At 48.7% G+C, this 14,581-nt stretch overlaps 2 long non-coding RNA genes across 4 annotated transcripts; one reads left to right on the top strand and one right to left on the bottom strand.

The window, feature by feature from the left end:
- The first annotated feature begins 4,833 nt into the window (after nucleotides 1-4,833).
- LOC123168894 (uncharacterized) lies at nucleotides 4,834-8,163 on the top strand. Its single transcript, XR_006484542.1, has 7 exons — nucleotides 4,834-5,041; nucleotides 5,175-5,337; nucleotides 5,559-5,789; nucleotides 5,893-6,061; nucleotides 6,155-6,248; nucleotides 6,944-7,442; nucleotides 7,537-8,163. It is a non-coding gene; the product is annotated as an uncharacterized lncRNA (long non-coding RNA).
- Nucleotides 8,164-10,757: 2,594 nt separating this feature from the next.
- Nucleotides 10,758-14,303, bottom strand: LOC123166035 (uncharacterized). 3 transcript variants are annotated; one of them, XR_006483334.1, is made up of 4 exons: nucleotides 13,832-14,303; nucleotides 13,586-13,736; nucleotides 12,029-13,359; nucleotides 10,758-10,967 (listed from the first exon to the last, which is right to left on the bottom strand). It is a non-coding gene; the product is annotated as an uncharacterized lncRNA (long non-coding RNA). The 3 variants fall into 3 exon arrangements; XR_006483333.1 differs by having other exon boundaries at nucleotides 13,586-13,686; nucleotides 13,832-14,302; XR_006483332.1 differs by having other exon boundaries at nucleotides 13,586-14,303.
- Between the last annotated feature and the right edge of the window lie 278 nt (nucleotides 14,304-14,581).

Consider the following 14,581-nt stretch of genomic DNA (forward strand, 5'->3'; position numbering starts at 1 on the left):
GCGGCGCCGTACTGGCTCCAAGACGACGCACACATTGTGTCATGGCTGTACAACCGGGTCAGCCCAGAAATCTTCGGCCTTGTTCACCAACGGAACGCCACTGCTGCACAGCTCTGGGCCTCCATCGCCACCCTGTTCCTGGAGAACACCGAGCATCAGGTCGTCTTCCTCGCTACGGAGTTCCGCCGGATCGAGCAGGGGTCATCCTCTGTCATTGCCTACTTCGCCCGCCTGAAAGACTGTGCTGACCGCCTGGCCGACCTCGGCGAGCCCGTGACTGACCGGGACCAGGTACTCAACATGTTCCGTGGTCTCGCTCCTCGTCTCCACTACGCCATCCCGATTCTCACCATGCAGCGGTCGCTTCCCACCTTCCTTGCTTGCCGCGCCTTTCTGCTTCTGGAGGAGAGCTGTCACGCTGCACAAGGCGCCGGCTCCACCGACATGGCCCTCCACGCCGCGCGCTCGCCAGCCTCTGGTGGCTCGGGTGGCAGCAGCTCCGGCGGGGGCGGCCGCTCCAACAACAACAACAGCGGCGGCCGCCGCTACAAGGGCAAGGGCAAGGCCCCTGCCAACTACGGCGGGGGCAGCGGCGGCAACTCCGGCGGGGGCTCCTACCACAACACCTCGTCGTCGCGCCCTCCTACGCCATCCTCGGCGCCCTGGACCGGCATGGTTCATGCCTGGGCGATGCCATAGCGTCCCCATGCCCCGGGCTCTGGCATCCTGGGTGCGCGTCCCGGCGCGCCTCCTCCGTTCGCGGGTACCACGGCCCACTACCCGACGGCGCCTCCCTACGGCTCCCCTGCACCCTACGCGTCGGCGCCACCCTACAACGCGCCTGCCGCGCCGTCATGGGACCAGACGGCCCTCATCCATGCCTTGAACAGCATGTCCATGCAGCAGCCCGCCCCGCCGACCTCCGCTGGCGGCGAGTGGTACCTCGACACAGGCGCGACGGCACACATGGCCTCGTCCTCAGGTATGCTCGCATCCTCTCACCCCACTGCTCTCTCCCACATAGTTTTTGGCGACGGATCGTCCTTGCCTGTCACACACTCCGGCCACCAGATCCTTCCCACTACATCTTCTCCACTCTCCCTCTGAAATGTTCTTGTCTGCCCAAATATAATCAAAAATCTCATCTCTTTTAAAACCCTCGCTCGCGATAATCCCGTTAATGTTGAGTTTGATGACCTCGGTTTTTCTGTCAAGGAACGGCGCACAAAGAAGGTGATCCTCCGATGTGATGACGACGGCGAGCTCTACTCCGTCACCACAACTCCCACGCACCACAACCTTGTCGCCGCCACCGTGGATCTCTGGCACCAACGTCTCGGTCACCCGGGGCGCGATGCCTTGGCGACCACTCTGCGGCAAGCATCGCCTTCTACAGTCGCTGCACCTGCCCACACCTGTCATGCCTGTCAATTAGGGAAAAACACCAGACTACCGTTTACAGTTTCGCAACATGTATCCTACTTTCCTTTTCAGCTAGTTCATTGTGATGTGTGGACCTCGCATGTACAAAGTTTATCTGGATACAAATACTACCTAGTTGTGCTCGATGATTATAGTCACTTTGTCTGGACATTCCCTCTTCGTGCTAAATCTGAAGTTCTCCCCACCTTACTCACCTTTCAAACCCTCGTCTCTCGCCACTTTAACCTAAACATTCTAACACTTCAAACAGATAATGGGCGCGAATTCGACAATCACTCCAGCCGCGAGTTCTTCTCCACACACGGCATTGCTCTACGCATGTCGTGTCCTTACACCAGCCCACAAAATGGCCGCGCCGAGCGTATCTTACGAACCCTAAACGACACTGTTCGTAGCCTCCTAATCCATGCCTCCATGCCATTTTCCTTCTGGGTAGAAGCACTGAACACCGCCACCTTCGTTCTCAACAGACGTCCATGTCGCTCGCGCCACAATCTCACTCCGTTCTACCTGCTCTACGGTGCCCACCCAGACTACACAAACATGCGCGTGTTTGGATGCCTATGCTACCCTAACACCACGGCCACTGCTGCTCATAAACTCGCTCCCCGATCGGTACCATGTGTTTTTCTCGGCTACTCGCCGGACCACAAAGGGTACCGTTGCTACAACCGATCGACCGGTCGAGTTCTCACTTCACGGCACGTCTTCTTCGACGAGAGCTCTTTCCCCTACCGCACCACTGAACCCACACCACCTGCGTCGGCTGATGATGATGACAACTATCAGTCACCGAGTCCTCCAGATCGTTGGACCGTGCGTAGTGCCTCACCAGCTACCAGTGTGGCCACGGCCAACCCCCCTGCGCCCTCGACGCCTCAGTGCCAGTCACCACCAGCACTCCACCCCTGCCGATCACCCACCCCATCTACCTCCCCGCACACACCTCCGAGCAACGACAACCCATCGCCAACCCCGTCACCCCCTCCGCCTCCCACCAAACCCACGCAATCCCACGCGCCCCCCGTGCCCACACACCGCATGGTCACCCGTGGTATGAACGGCATCTTCCAGCCCAACCCCAAGTATGCACTCCAAGCTCACGCAACCACCATTTCCCCCATACCCAAATCCGTGCGCACGGCATTGCGCGATCCGTTTTGGCTAACAGCTATGCAGGAGGAGTACAGGGCGTTGATGGCGAACAACACATGGACGCTAGTGCCGCGCCCACCCGGTGCCAACATTGTCACTGGGAAGTGGCTATTCCGGCACAAGCTCAAGGCCGATGGCTCACTGGAACGATACAAAGCCAGGTGGGTGGTCCGCGGCTTCTCACAACGACCGGGCGTGGACTTTGACGAAACCTTCAGCCCTGTCGTCAAGTATGCTACCGTTCGTGCCGTGCTCGCCATTGCCGCGTCCCGAGACTGGCCCGTTCATCAAATGGACGTGAATAATGCCTTTATTCACGGGCAGCTGGCCGAGCGCGTCTACTGTCAACAACCTGCCGGCTTCGTCGACCACGACCATCCCGACTTCGTCTGCCTCCTCGACAAGTCTCTGTACGGCCTCAAGCAGGCTCCCCGTGCCTAGTTCGACTGGTTCGCCGCATTCCTGCGCACGGTCGGCTTCACGGCGGCGCGCTCCGACCCGTCGCTGTTCGTGTACCACTCCGATGGCGGCATGGCGTACCTCCTCCTGTACGTCGACGACATCGTGCTCACTGCCTCGTCGCGCTGTCTTCTACAACACATCCAGCAGCGCCTCTTCTCCGAGTTCTCGATGAAGGACCTCGGTCCGCTCCACTACTTCCTCGGCATCAGCGTCACGCGCAGCAGCTCTGGCTTCTTCCTGTCGCAGCGCAAATACGCGGAGGAGCTCCTGGACCGCGCCAACATGAACACGTGCAAGGCCTCGCCGACGCCCGTGGACACTCGTGCCAAGCTGTCCGCATCCGATGGCTCTCCTGTTGCAGATTCCTCGGAGTACAGAAGCCTGGTCGGGGCTCTCCAGTACCTCACCATGACTCACCCCGACCTCGCATATGCTGTCCAGCAAGCATGCCTACATATGCATGATCCACGGGACCAGCACTTGGCGCTCGTCAAGCGCATACTGCGGTACCTGCGGGGGACGACGACGCACGGTCTACACCTACATCGCTCGCAGGCCCTCGACCCCGTCGCCTATTCGGACGCCGACTGGGCCGGTTGCCCGGACACGCGACGTTCCACCTCCGGCTACACCGTCTTCCTCGGCGATGCCCTGATCTCTTGGTCCTCAAAGCGTCAAGCCACGGTGTCCAGATCAAGTGCGGAGGCCGAATATCGTGATGTCGCCAACGTGGTTGCCGAGTGTTGCTGGCTCAGGCAACTTCTGGGAGAGCTGCGCGTCGACGTCCCCAAGGCCACGGTCGTGTACTGTGACAACATCTCCAGTGTCTACATGGCGGCCAACCCTGTTCATCACCGGCGTACCAAGCACATCGAACTCGACATACATTTTGTTCGGGATAAGGTGGCACTTGGCGAGCTTCGTGTTCTACACGTCCCAACCACAAAGGGGTTACCTACAGCTGCATTTGAAGAATTTTGGTCCAGCTTGTGCATCCGGCCACCGGACGCTCAAACTGCGGCGGGGTGTCAGCGGATATCCACTGGTTGACCCAACCCTCTGTATACACGACCTAGTCTTCCCCCCTCTCTGCGCACTAGGCGCACGATCTCCACCTGTGCACGACTGCACAATGGCTGTACTCTGAAACTGTATATATGCAGAGCTAATGCATCGGCATGCACTACGGTGCATTGCATTCTCCTGTTCCCTGCTCACAATGGGGTTCTGTAGACTACCATTTAAGGTAGAGGTACAATATTTGGAAGTGTACTGCATGTCCGATTTTTTCAAGGCTAGGCTAGTACGATATCGTTTCATCTAGATATCATTAGTGCCGGTGCACGGTATGCTTGGAGATGATCTTGGTTCCATTGGAGTACGTACGTACAGCACAGTTCGAGGCTTCCAGCAACAGCTAGACTGCTACTGGTGCAAGTTCTGAATCCCTATCCGCTTGCTTGCTGGTACTGCAGTCCAGAAGGTAATAAGTCATCGCTAATTGAGCTAGCTAGGCACAGGCAAAGGGATGAGGCGATTTGGTGCTCGGGCTCAGATGAGCCCGAAATCTGAGCCTTCGCCTGCTGCGTTGAGATTGCAGAAAGTCTGACGCGCGCGACAGAGTTGCAGCGCGAAAAAATGAGGATACGAGACTTATACGCCTTTCCACAGTGCGCTCGCGTGGTCCCTTTTCGTAGCTCGCCGCGCCCATCGTTAGGCGTCGTCATGGGACGTGGAACAGAACGCTCGAGGTCGTTCCGTGCTAGCCTGAGCCATCACGGGACGGGCTCACGGCAGTGGACGTGTGTGTGGGGTCCACCAAATGGGGAAATTGTGGAGTGTTTCAGGTGTGGGCGGCTGACAAGCGGTGAAACCGACCAGGGAAGGGGAGTATGGCGTGTGTGGCGACCGCTCCTTCTGTCGGCGGCGTGGCGATGGAAGCTGACGGCAGGCTAGAATTCCTACTGGATCCAGTAGACCGGTGAGTTCCCCTAGGCCAGCGCCTGCTCTCCTTATCTCTGGGATTCCACCTTTCATACGAATTTGTTCCCCCGTGATCCGTTGAATCGAACCCCCATGTCCCCGCCGCCGGTGACTCGTTTGCTGCGTCCCAGGTTTCCACTAAGAGAGGAGTCAGCAGATAATTTGGAACATCCAGATCCGGTGCCGTTGGCGCTACTGCCACGCCGCGAGATCCGGGGAAGGAAGAATGCTTCGCCAACTAGGTCTCCACAATCCACGGGGGAGGTGAATCACGAAGCACCTGGCTAGACCAAGGTAATGCAAACAAATTTCTTATCAGTTCAATACGGCCATCTTTTTGTAGGAAGTAAAAATTGCTAAGGAGTCTGGCAAAGATTATTTTCAGCACTCATCGAGTGTGTTGGCGTAGTGTGATAAATGTTTAGTGCACTGCGAATATTAGAGTGGATGATTTTCTGTAGGATTTGATTGTTCATGCACTGTTCGATTTATACCAAGGTTGTGTCAAAATTCAGGTTGAGGCTGGGGAGTACACCACCCTGGAACAATCCATCCAGAAATATGCAGAAGAACCTAGTAAGAGTGTGGTGAAGCCTGAACTTGGTCTGAGTTTTGACTTGTCGGGTGAGGCGTATGACTTTTACAATTTGTATTCGTGGGTGGTTGGCTTTGGGATACGCTATGGTAAGAGTAGATTGAACGATAAGAGGACGAAGATAATGCAGGAGATCCTGTCCGGCTGTGCGGTGAGAGATAATGCTTTGATGTTCATTTTGTTTTTTGACAAACGATGATTCTTGGCGAAGTGAGTTTCCGTTGGTTACTTATTTGGTGGACCTTGATGTGCAGGGGAAGCCGGAGGTGAAGAACAGCCGGTCATGCAGGTGCAGTGACAAGACAAGTCTGTATGACATGCCATTCGGTCTTTTTGTTCGGGTGAACCACCATTTCCAGAGTGTTATACTGGTGGGTGTTCGCAGAATTTCTTAGGATGATGGGCATACCTGCAACAAACAAGGTTTTGCACTGTACTAACTTTGCCTGGCAGTATTTATTTGTGCTTGTCTTGCGTTTGGTGATGCTGAGTAGTTCTTTTTGACAAATTGTGCAGATCAAAAGAGAGCTATGGAAGTTGCAATTCATAAGTGTATCCACACACCGTGCACAGATGGTGCAAAATGGCACTTCTAAACCACGACAAAATGGTACGCACTAGGTGTAAGCTCATTAACTCCCATCTAACAGTGAAGGAAAATAATGAAGAGATTTTGGAAGCGAGTCGTATCGAATGAATAATGTTTTTCAATGGATATGATGAAACTAGGCGTTTTTCAGTGATATATAAGCATTTTTCTCTAAAGTGGGGGTATAGGTTGACAAATGTCCAATCACGTAGTGATAGGGACCTGCAGTTCTAACAATATGGTAGAACCTGGAAAGGTGTTGAATAAATTTAAGCTGATTTAGACAGCATGCTTGGTCAAGTTAAGCGTTTCTAAATTTGTATGTTGCTGAACTTCTGATTATGAACTTCAGACTAAATTTGGCCTTTCAGTTATTAATGGACTTCAGACTAAATTTTGGATTTTTTTTCTTGTAAATGGACTAAGCCTGGCCATTTTTATGTCGTTTGCCTTCAAATTGCCACTAAGATGGGCAGTACCAAATACTGTTAGGACGGTGTTGTCGCACTTATACTCAGCTTACACTATTGCCATAACAAAATCTCTCCCTCGATCATCTAAGCCAACCGATGCCACACCCATATGATGACCGGTCTCATTATTTTATTATAAGCACCGGCAGTGAATTGTTATCACAACAATGGACAAATATTTCAGCTCAATGCGACTCATAATTCAACACAATAATTTTCTAAAATTATCTCTCGCCGTTTCAGGGATGATTCTGTGATGAAGACTTAGTAGGTGTCTTGGGAGATCTGGCAGATAGATTGGATGCCCATGTTGGTCCTTTGATAAGTCAATCCACCTCAAGCAAGCAAATTTTGGACGAGTGCTTATCATCCAATGAGCGTTTGGTCAAAGAATTAGCAAGCAATATTTGGAGAAGCCCAAAATCCTCACAGCTGAGTCGGAGTGTCTTTGCTAACTACTAATGCATCAGTGCATGTGTCAAACCAACCTTTTCACTTCCGCGGAAAAGAAGGTTAAGTACAGTCTAGGCGGCGCAGCAAAGCACGCAACCGCTTCTAGTTAGAACTAAGTGCGCAAAGCCTTACTTCAAGGGTGTGTTCTGCGCTAAGATTACAAGCACCAAATGCAGCGAGAGCGCTATGCTTATATTTGTGAGGCACTACATTCGTCTCTAGTTCGATGGGTGAGAGGGAGGAGAGCTATGAGGAGAAAAGAACTATGATTGGAAGTATATGGATCCGAGTATGTCGAAGACATAAATCTTTTGGGTAAATATTTTTGATTTGGCATCTTATTTTTGCTCGTGATGACCTTTGAAAGTTGATCTTACATGCAGGTGCTGTGAGGCGAACAAATCTGGCTATTGAGCGTCATGCGAGCAAAATATACACGAAGGCTATGTTCAAGCGGTTTGGGCAAGGTACTCATCGAAGGGACTTCATAGAAGGTTAATGAGATTGAGAGGGGGAAGAAATATCTGACACACAACAATGCTGCCAAACGTGAAAAATGGTGTAGAGTGGTGTATGAGGTCAACATCAAGGAAGACGGGACTGAATTTGAGTGTGAGTGTGGCGAGTTCGAGCACACAGGCAGGTTGGCAAACAGTCGGGAGAGGGCTGAGCAAACGCACAAAGATTCTGTAGCATCAGATGACTGGGAAGGTCACAAAAGAACGACATGCCCGGGGATGCACCGAAGCAGCCATGTAAAGCCCGGCAAGTGTAAAAACTGTGGGATCGAGGGGCACCGCCGGAACTCATGCACATGACCATTACGTGGCGTGCAGAATTAAATTTGTTGGGCTATAGCTTGATCTGGGGATTTTTCTGGTGTGTGTCCATGCTTGTTCCTCCATGTTGTAAGGCTGTAAAACATTGTGTGTTTGTTCGTTGTATTCAGAGAGATCGAACAAATGGTGTCACTATGGAGTGAGGAATTTTAAATAAACTGGTTATGAAAACGTTGGCGTTTCTGTGATCGTAGTGTTTTTTGCACGCTTGGTTGAGTGAATTTGTGGCGTACAGGTGAGATGGTTTGATTAAATTTGTTGCCGGAAAAAATGTGTGGGTAGTGCCGACGTATGGTAGGTTTCATGGGAATGGAAGAAACACGTGGCGCACAGGCAGCTTGTGCAGGGTCTAGTGTAGCGTGCTGCAATTCAAATTTTGAATGTCAGGCTGGAGCGCAGATGGACCAGGATGGCCCAAGGAAAATCCAGAGCCGTGAGGGACGAGCTGTTCGTTTAGCCCGTGGCAACGGCAGCCACATTAAATGAGATGATGGCTCACAATAATTTTATGTTGCATACAGTGGGAATACCTGATAGAATACAAGTTACGGCGCGGATCCACATGTCACTGGATGGCTAAGATATCAGGTGTAGCTGAGCCTGGGCTCAGAAACGAATTTTCGCAGGCAAAGTAACTTTTTTGTTTTCTTTCTTCAGTTTGATTTGGTTGGGTACAGTCAGAGAGGCGCAGTCCCTAGAAACAATCTTATCCTCGCACTGTCGCGCGCACACACACACACCGAAGCTCCACACACACACACACACACACACAAGAATGTGTGATTGGTTCAGAAGTTGAAAGAAGAAGACTGCGGCATTGCTCTCTAACTAATTGAACTCTTCTTTTTGACGAATAGTCGTTGAACTTTGAACACGATGTATTAGGGACAATTTCTTAGGGACAGTTTCGCAACTTCTATCACCATTTTTTCACACTCGTTATACTAACTTTATTGCTTCTTTATCTAAACAGCCCTTAGTTTTTTTATTTACACGCTCTTTATTATCTTGCAAACCTATCCAAAAACACCTATAAAGTACTTCTAGTTTCATACTTGTTTTAGTTAAAGCGAACGTTAAGAGTACGTAGAGTTGTATCGGTGGTCGACAGAACTTGAGGGGATATTAGTTCTACCTTTAGCTCCTCATTGCGTTCGACACTCTTACTTATCGAAAGAGGCTACAATTGATCCCCTATACTTGTGGGTTATCACGTACGCGTAATGTCGGTCTGAGCCGCTTTATCCAACAATACCGCGGAATCAAAGTATGACATGTTGGTAAGCAGTATGACTATTAGCGCCCACAACTCTTTGTGTTGTACTCGTGCATATAACATCTACGCATAGACCTGGCTCGGATGCCACTGTTGGGGAACGCAGTAATTTCAAAAAAAAATCTACGATCACGCAAGATCTATCTAGGTGATGCATAGCAACGAGAGGGGAGAGTGTTGTCCACGTACCCTCGTAGACCGAAAGCGGAAGCGTTATGACAACGCGGTTGATGTAGTCGTACGTCTTCACGATTTGACCGATCCTAGCACCGAAGGTACGGCACCTCCGCGATCTGCACACGTTCAGCTTGGTGACGTCCCACGAACTCTAGATCCAGCTGAGGTCGAGGGAGAGTTTCGTCAGCACGACGGCGTGATGACGGTGATGATGAAGTTACCGATGCAGGGCTTCGCCTAACACTAGTAGAAAAATGACCTTATGTGAGACCCATTAGTCCCGGTTCGATTTTGGCCCGGTACTAATGGTACCATTAGTCCCGGTTCGAACGGCTATGCATTAGTGCCGGTTCGTGTTGAACCTTTAGTACCGGTTAATGCAACGATATGACCGAGGTGGAAATCTGTGGAGGGGGGCACCGCACACGGCTAAACAATCAACTTGTGAGTCTATGGGGTGCCCCCTCCCCCCGCGTATATAAAGGAGTGGAGGAGGGAAGGGCCGGCCCTCTCTATGGCGCGCCCAAGGGGGGGAGTCCTACTCCCAGTAGGAGTAGGTTTCCCCCCTTCCCTAGTTGGAATAGGAGAAGAAGGAAAAGGGACAAGGAGAGAAGGAAAGGGGGGCCGGCCCCCCTCCCAATTCGGATTGGTCTTGAGGGGGGGGGGGCGCCCCCACCTTGGCCGCCCCCTCCTCTCTTCCACTAAAGCCCAATAAGGCCCATTGACTCCCCGGGGGGTTCCGGTAACCTCCCGGTACTCCAGAAAATGCCCGAACTCATCCGGAACCATTCCGGTGTCCAAACATAACCTTCCAATATATCGATCTTTATGTCTCGACCATTTCGAGACTCCTCGTCATGTCCGTGATCACACACTACACCACAACAGTGCAACCCCAACAGCCAGATTGGTCGGGAAAACAACTTCTGCCAACAAACAGTCGGTCGGGAAAAACTATTGCCAACTATCCATGTTTGTTGGGGAAAGTCCAGACGGGAAGAGCCTTTCCCGACCGACTGTTTGACGGCTAAATAGAATCATTCCCGACCGACTGTCCGATGATGTTTTTTACCGACCAACTTTCTGTTGGCCCCTTCCCGACCGACTATCTGACAGCATTTGTTTTGCCGACCGACATTCGATGGCCCTGCCAAGAACCTTTGCCAACCAACAATCCGACGGTGTGTTCTTTTGCCGACCAACATTACGCCAACATTTTTTTTAGCCAACCATAACTTTAATTAACATATTGTACTAATTGTCACATACACATAGTTCTCTTCAAAACATAAACACAAGACACCATACATCAGGTACACCAAACATTTTTTTATTCCATTAAAAAGTTGTCAGATACATATACTTCAATCTGTTCTAAACATAGCCACCAAGACAACATACATAATGTTCACAAAAGGTTCTAAAATAAGACTTAGTTGTACAAAATGAAAGCTAAAATATCCAGTTGACGTGGATCACTAGCTTCATGGTCCATTGTGAGTGCAGTCCTTCTGTTTGCTTCCTACAAAAGTTAAACAAGTCCCAATTATAATACACTATCAAAAACTGAATTTCCTTTGATTTTTTTAATTTGCAAACATTCCATATGTAAAGCAGTCCCTTTTTTTGTTCAGTGAACCACATGCTGCTAGAAATGTTATTATATCTTAAAACATTTACATGTAAATAGTGTTGACTGCTTACACACTAGTTTCTAGAAATAATAGAAGGGCTTAGCTATCCATACCAAAACTGGAAAAAAGATCGCCTAAGTCATGCAATTAGAACATGTAACAATTCAAATAACAATGCGAACTACAGAAAGTGTCATATGGGGAACTAGGTAAGAGGAGCAGCTACAACAGGAACTAGGCATACGTATGCAGTAGCACTTGCCATAATTGAAAGGAAGGGGCAGAAAGAAAATGAGGAAGATGTCTACAAAACCATGTCATGTGTCCATGGCTTAACTAATTCCTGATGCTATAAACCAAGGTACTACAGAGATTTAACTCGAGATTTCACCAAACATGAATAAGAAAATGATGGTATTAGTGGCAGAACTAAAATCTCTAGCAAATAATGTAGGCGGACAATTTCCGATGCTAACCACGACTTGACAATCTACGTCTCTTGAAGTGGCATATATTTAATTGTCTAAAAAGGCTATATTAAAAATAGGGATTCTAATACTAATTAGCTAGCTCGACATCAAATCTGAATCTGAAAATATTTAAGAGGGCATTTCCAACACAAATATATGCTCACCTCCAATAACAAAAGTCCGGTCCATATACATATTCTAGTTGTAGTTACAACAAATTAACTTGGTCATACCTTTTAGAACAGAGTAAAGAAAGTGCCTCAATTGTCATCTAAATAGAAAAATTGGGATGGATATTTATATCTAGTATATAAAGAACAGAACATGGCAACATTCCTAGATATCTAACATTTATAGAGTAACATGAATAAGAATAGAAAAAATGAATGTATGTGTGAATTTACATCACGAGACCAAAAACGTCTGCAAACCAAAATAGATTCAACAAAAAAAGTGACTGCGTAATAAGTGCACTGAACCTGAACGTTGCACTTGAGGCCCCTTTGCACCTGAACATGGAGAAAACCTGGTAAGTTCCTCACAGAATCACTTCATCATTTTCACATATGTTCGATCCCTTGTTCTTCTCTTCACATCTGGAACCAGAACTCATTTCAGTAGTATATGAAAGCAAATAATGCATAATTCAGAAGACCACTTAAGTATTATATAGAAAACATTCATATATACAAAAAGCTAAAAATTAGATTAAAAAGTAATCTATACCCAACGGAACAGTATATATATGCAAACCGATACAACTTAATTCAGTCTAAATGTAAATTACAGAAAAATGCAACTGTAATATCTATAGAAAAAGACTGAGAATAAATTAGAACAGCAGCTTAATTACTTCATTCCAGAACTACTGAAGAAAAATTACAAACAAAATACAGCTGGAAATCTATAAAAGCGAAAAGGATAAATTACAAAACCACTTAATACATATTAACTCTTCATTCCAAAAGTGAACTATTCTGAATGTTTTACAGAACTACTGAAGCAAATTCAAAGTACAACTGTAAAATGTGTAGAACATGCCTGCAACTTAGAAACTGATAAGATACATATTTAATCTTGTTTCCAGAAACTGAACTGAAGTTTTACAGATACGTATTTAATCTTGTTTTCCAGAAACTGAACTGAAGTTTTACAGAACAAATGTTCCAAAATTACAGATAAAAAAAGGTTGCAGACGTATACAAGCCTAGGAGTAAAACCACTTAACATCTCAACTACTCTGGAAGCTACAGAACTATCGAAGCAAATTTATGGAGAAAATACAACTATAAAATTTATAGAAGCATGACTGTACAAATACAAACTGCTAGATATGTATTTTATCTTGATTCCACAAAAATTGTACTAAGTTCTACAGAACACGAAATTACAGAGGAAAGACTTGTAAGTTAATAAAAGCCCAGCTGTAAAACCACTTAAGAACTGAACTAATCTGCAAGTTTTACAGAACTAATTTTGCAAAAATATAGAAATACAACAGTAAATCTATACAACCGTGAGTGATGCTATGTCTTCCTACCAAAAATCCTTCTGCTAGAATTGGAGCACTGAGACTAACAATTTAACAAACACTTGCAGTGTGTTGCCCTACAGCAAGAAATACGCATGAGGCATAGGAACAGGGAAGAATTGGATGTGGGGAGAGAAAAAAGTAAACGATACCTTGTTGGCCGGAAAGAGTAGCAAAGCTCCAGCCTCTAGGTCAATATCATCCTTGTAGAAGTCGTCAACGAAGAGGTCTATTTCTGCCCGCTTGCAGGGCTTGTGTATGGTGTGTCTCAACTCTCACCTGGTTCAGAGCATGAAAATTGAATATACTCCTATGTTTGCAAGAATTCTACAATGCTTAACTAAAGTCTGAAACATTAGTAAGATTATTTGGACTTTTTGTGGAACCTGGAGCCAGTTCTCGGGGTTGTCCCTCTTCTCAAAGCACAGATACGGGGATACATTTATATATATATATATAGAAAGTACTAATGAATTAAGATTTCCTGCAACACTGAAAGCATTACCTGTAGTATTTTTTTTTTGCAATCATAGCACCAAGCTTGTTCCTCTCAAGTTCTCATCCTCTCATCTCCAGAGATCACACGAGCAGTAGCCAGCTCTTACACTGCATTTCGGGCTAACCCATTAGCAGATAGAGCCCCTGTTCTTAACATTCTGCTCAAGCTCAAGCTCCCGACAAACAAATCAACTAACGGCAGCACTGATTGGGGAGGTGGGGAGAGGGAGAGGAGAGGGAAAAGAACACTCACCCCCGGGGAGGGGAAGCACCAGCAGTCAACGGCCAGATCCTCCTTCAAACGAACCGGCGACTGCAGATCGGAGGAGGCCCATGGCGTGGCGGCGGCGGTGCGGCGCCTGGGTGACGAGCGAGGGTGTGAGTGCTCTGTCTCCCAGGTGACCCACGTCTCTCTCACCCCTGGATCTGAGATGAACGACGGCGTCCACCACCAGGCCTTGGTGGATGAAGGTGACCGGGCGCAAGCTAGGGTTAGAAATGTTTGGGGGCTAGCGGTGTGGGTGCGGGAGGATGATGGGGACAGGGCTGCAACCTCGCTGCCGCAGTGACGGCGTGCGGGCTGCTAGATGGCTATTGGCCGGCGGCGGAGGCAGCGAGTGAGAGGATAAGGTTTGGGGAATTTGGTGCGCCGGCGGCGGAGGGAGTGCGTGGGAGGATTAGGTTTGGGGAATTTGGATCTGAGAGCGCCGAACGGAAAAATGTGAGGGAGGCTGGGCGCCAACTTTTGGGCCCTCGCGCGCGAAGAGATCGACGGGCCGGCCCAATTGGCAACCAACAGCCGCTCGACATAAATCGCCGACCAACAGTCGGATGGAGACAGAAGCTTTCCCGACCGACTATCAAACGTCAAATATCTAAGTATTCCCGACCGATGGTTGGTCGTGGTATGAAAATATTGCCGACCAACAGTCCGATAGAAGCTTTCCCGACCAACTGTCTGTTGGCGAAAATGACTTTTCCCAACACTCAGCGGTAGGGAAAT

The sequence above is a fragment of the Triticum aestivum genome, chromosome 7D (assembly GCF_018294505.1).
Source record: "Triticum aestivum cultivar Chinese Spring chromosome 7D, IWGSC CS RefSeq v2.1, whole genome shotgun sequence".
Classification (NCBI taxonomy): domain Eukaryota; kingdom Viridiplantae; phylum Streptophyta; class Magnoliopsida; order Poales; family Poaceae; genus Triticum; species Triticum aestivum.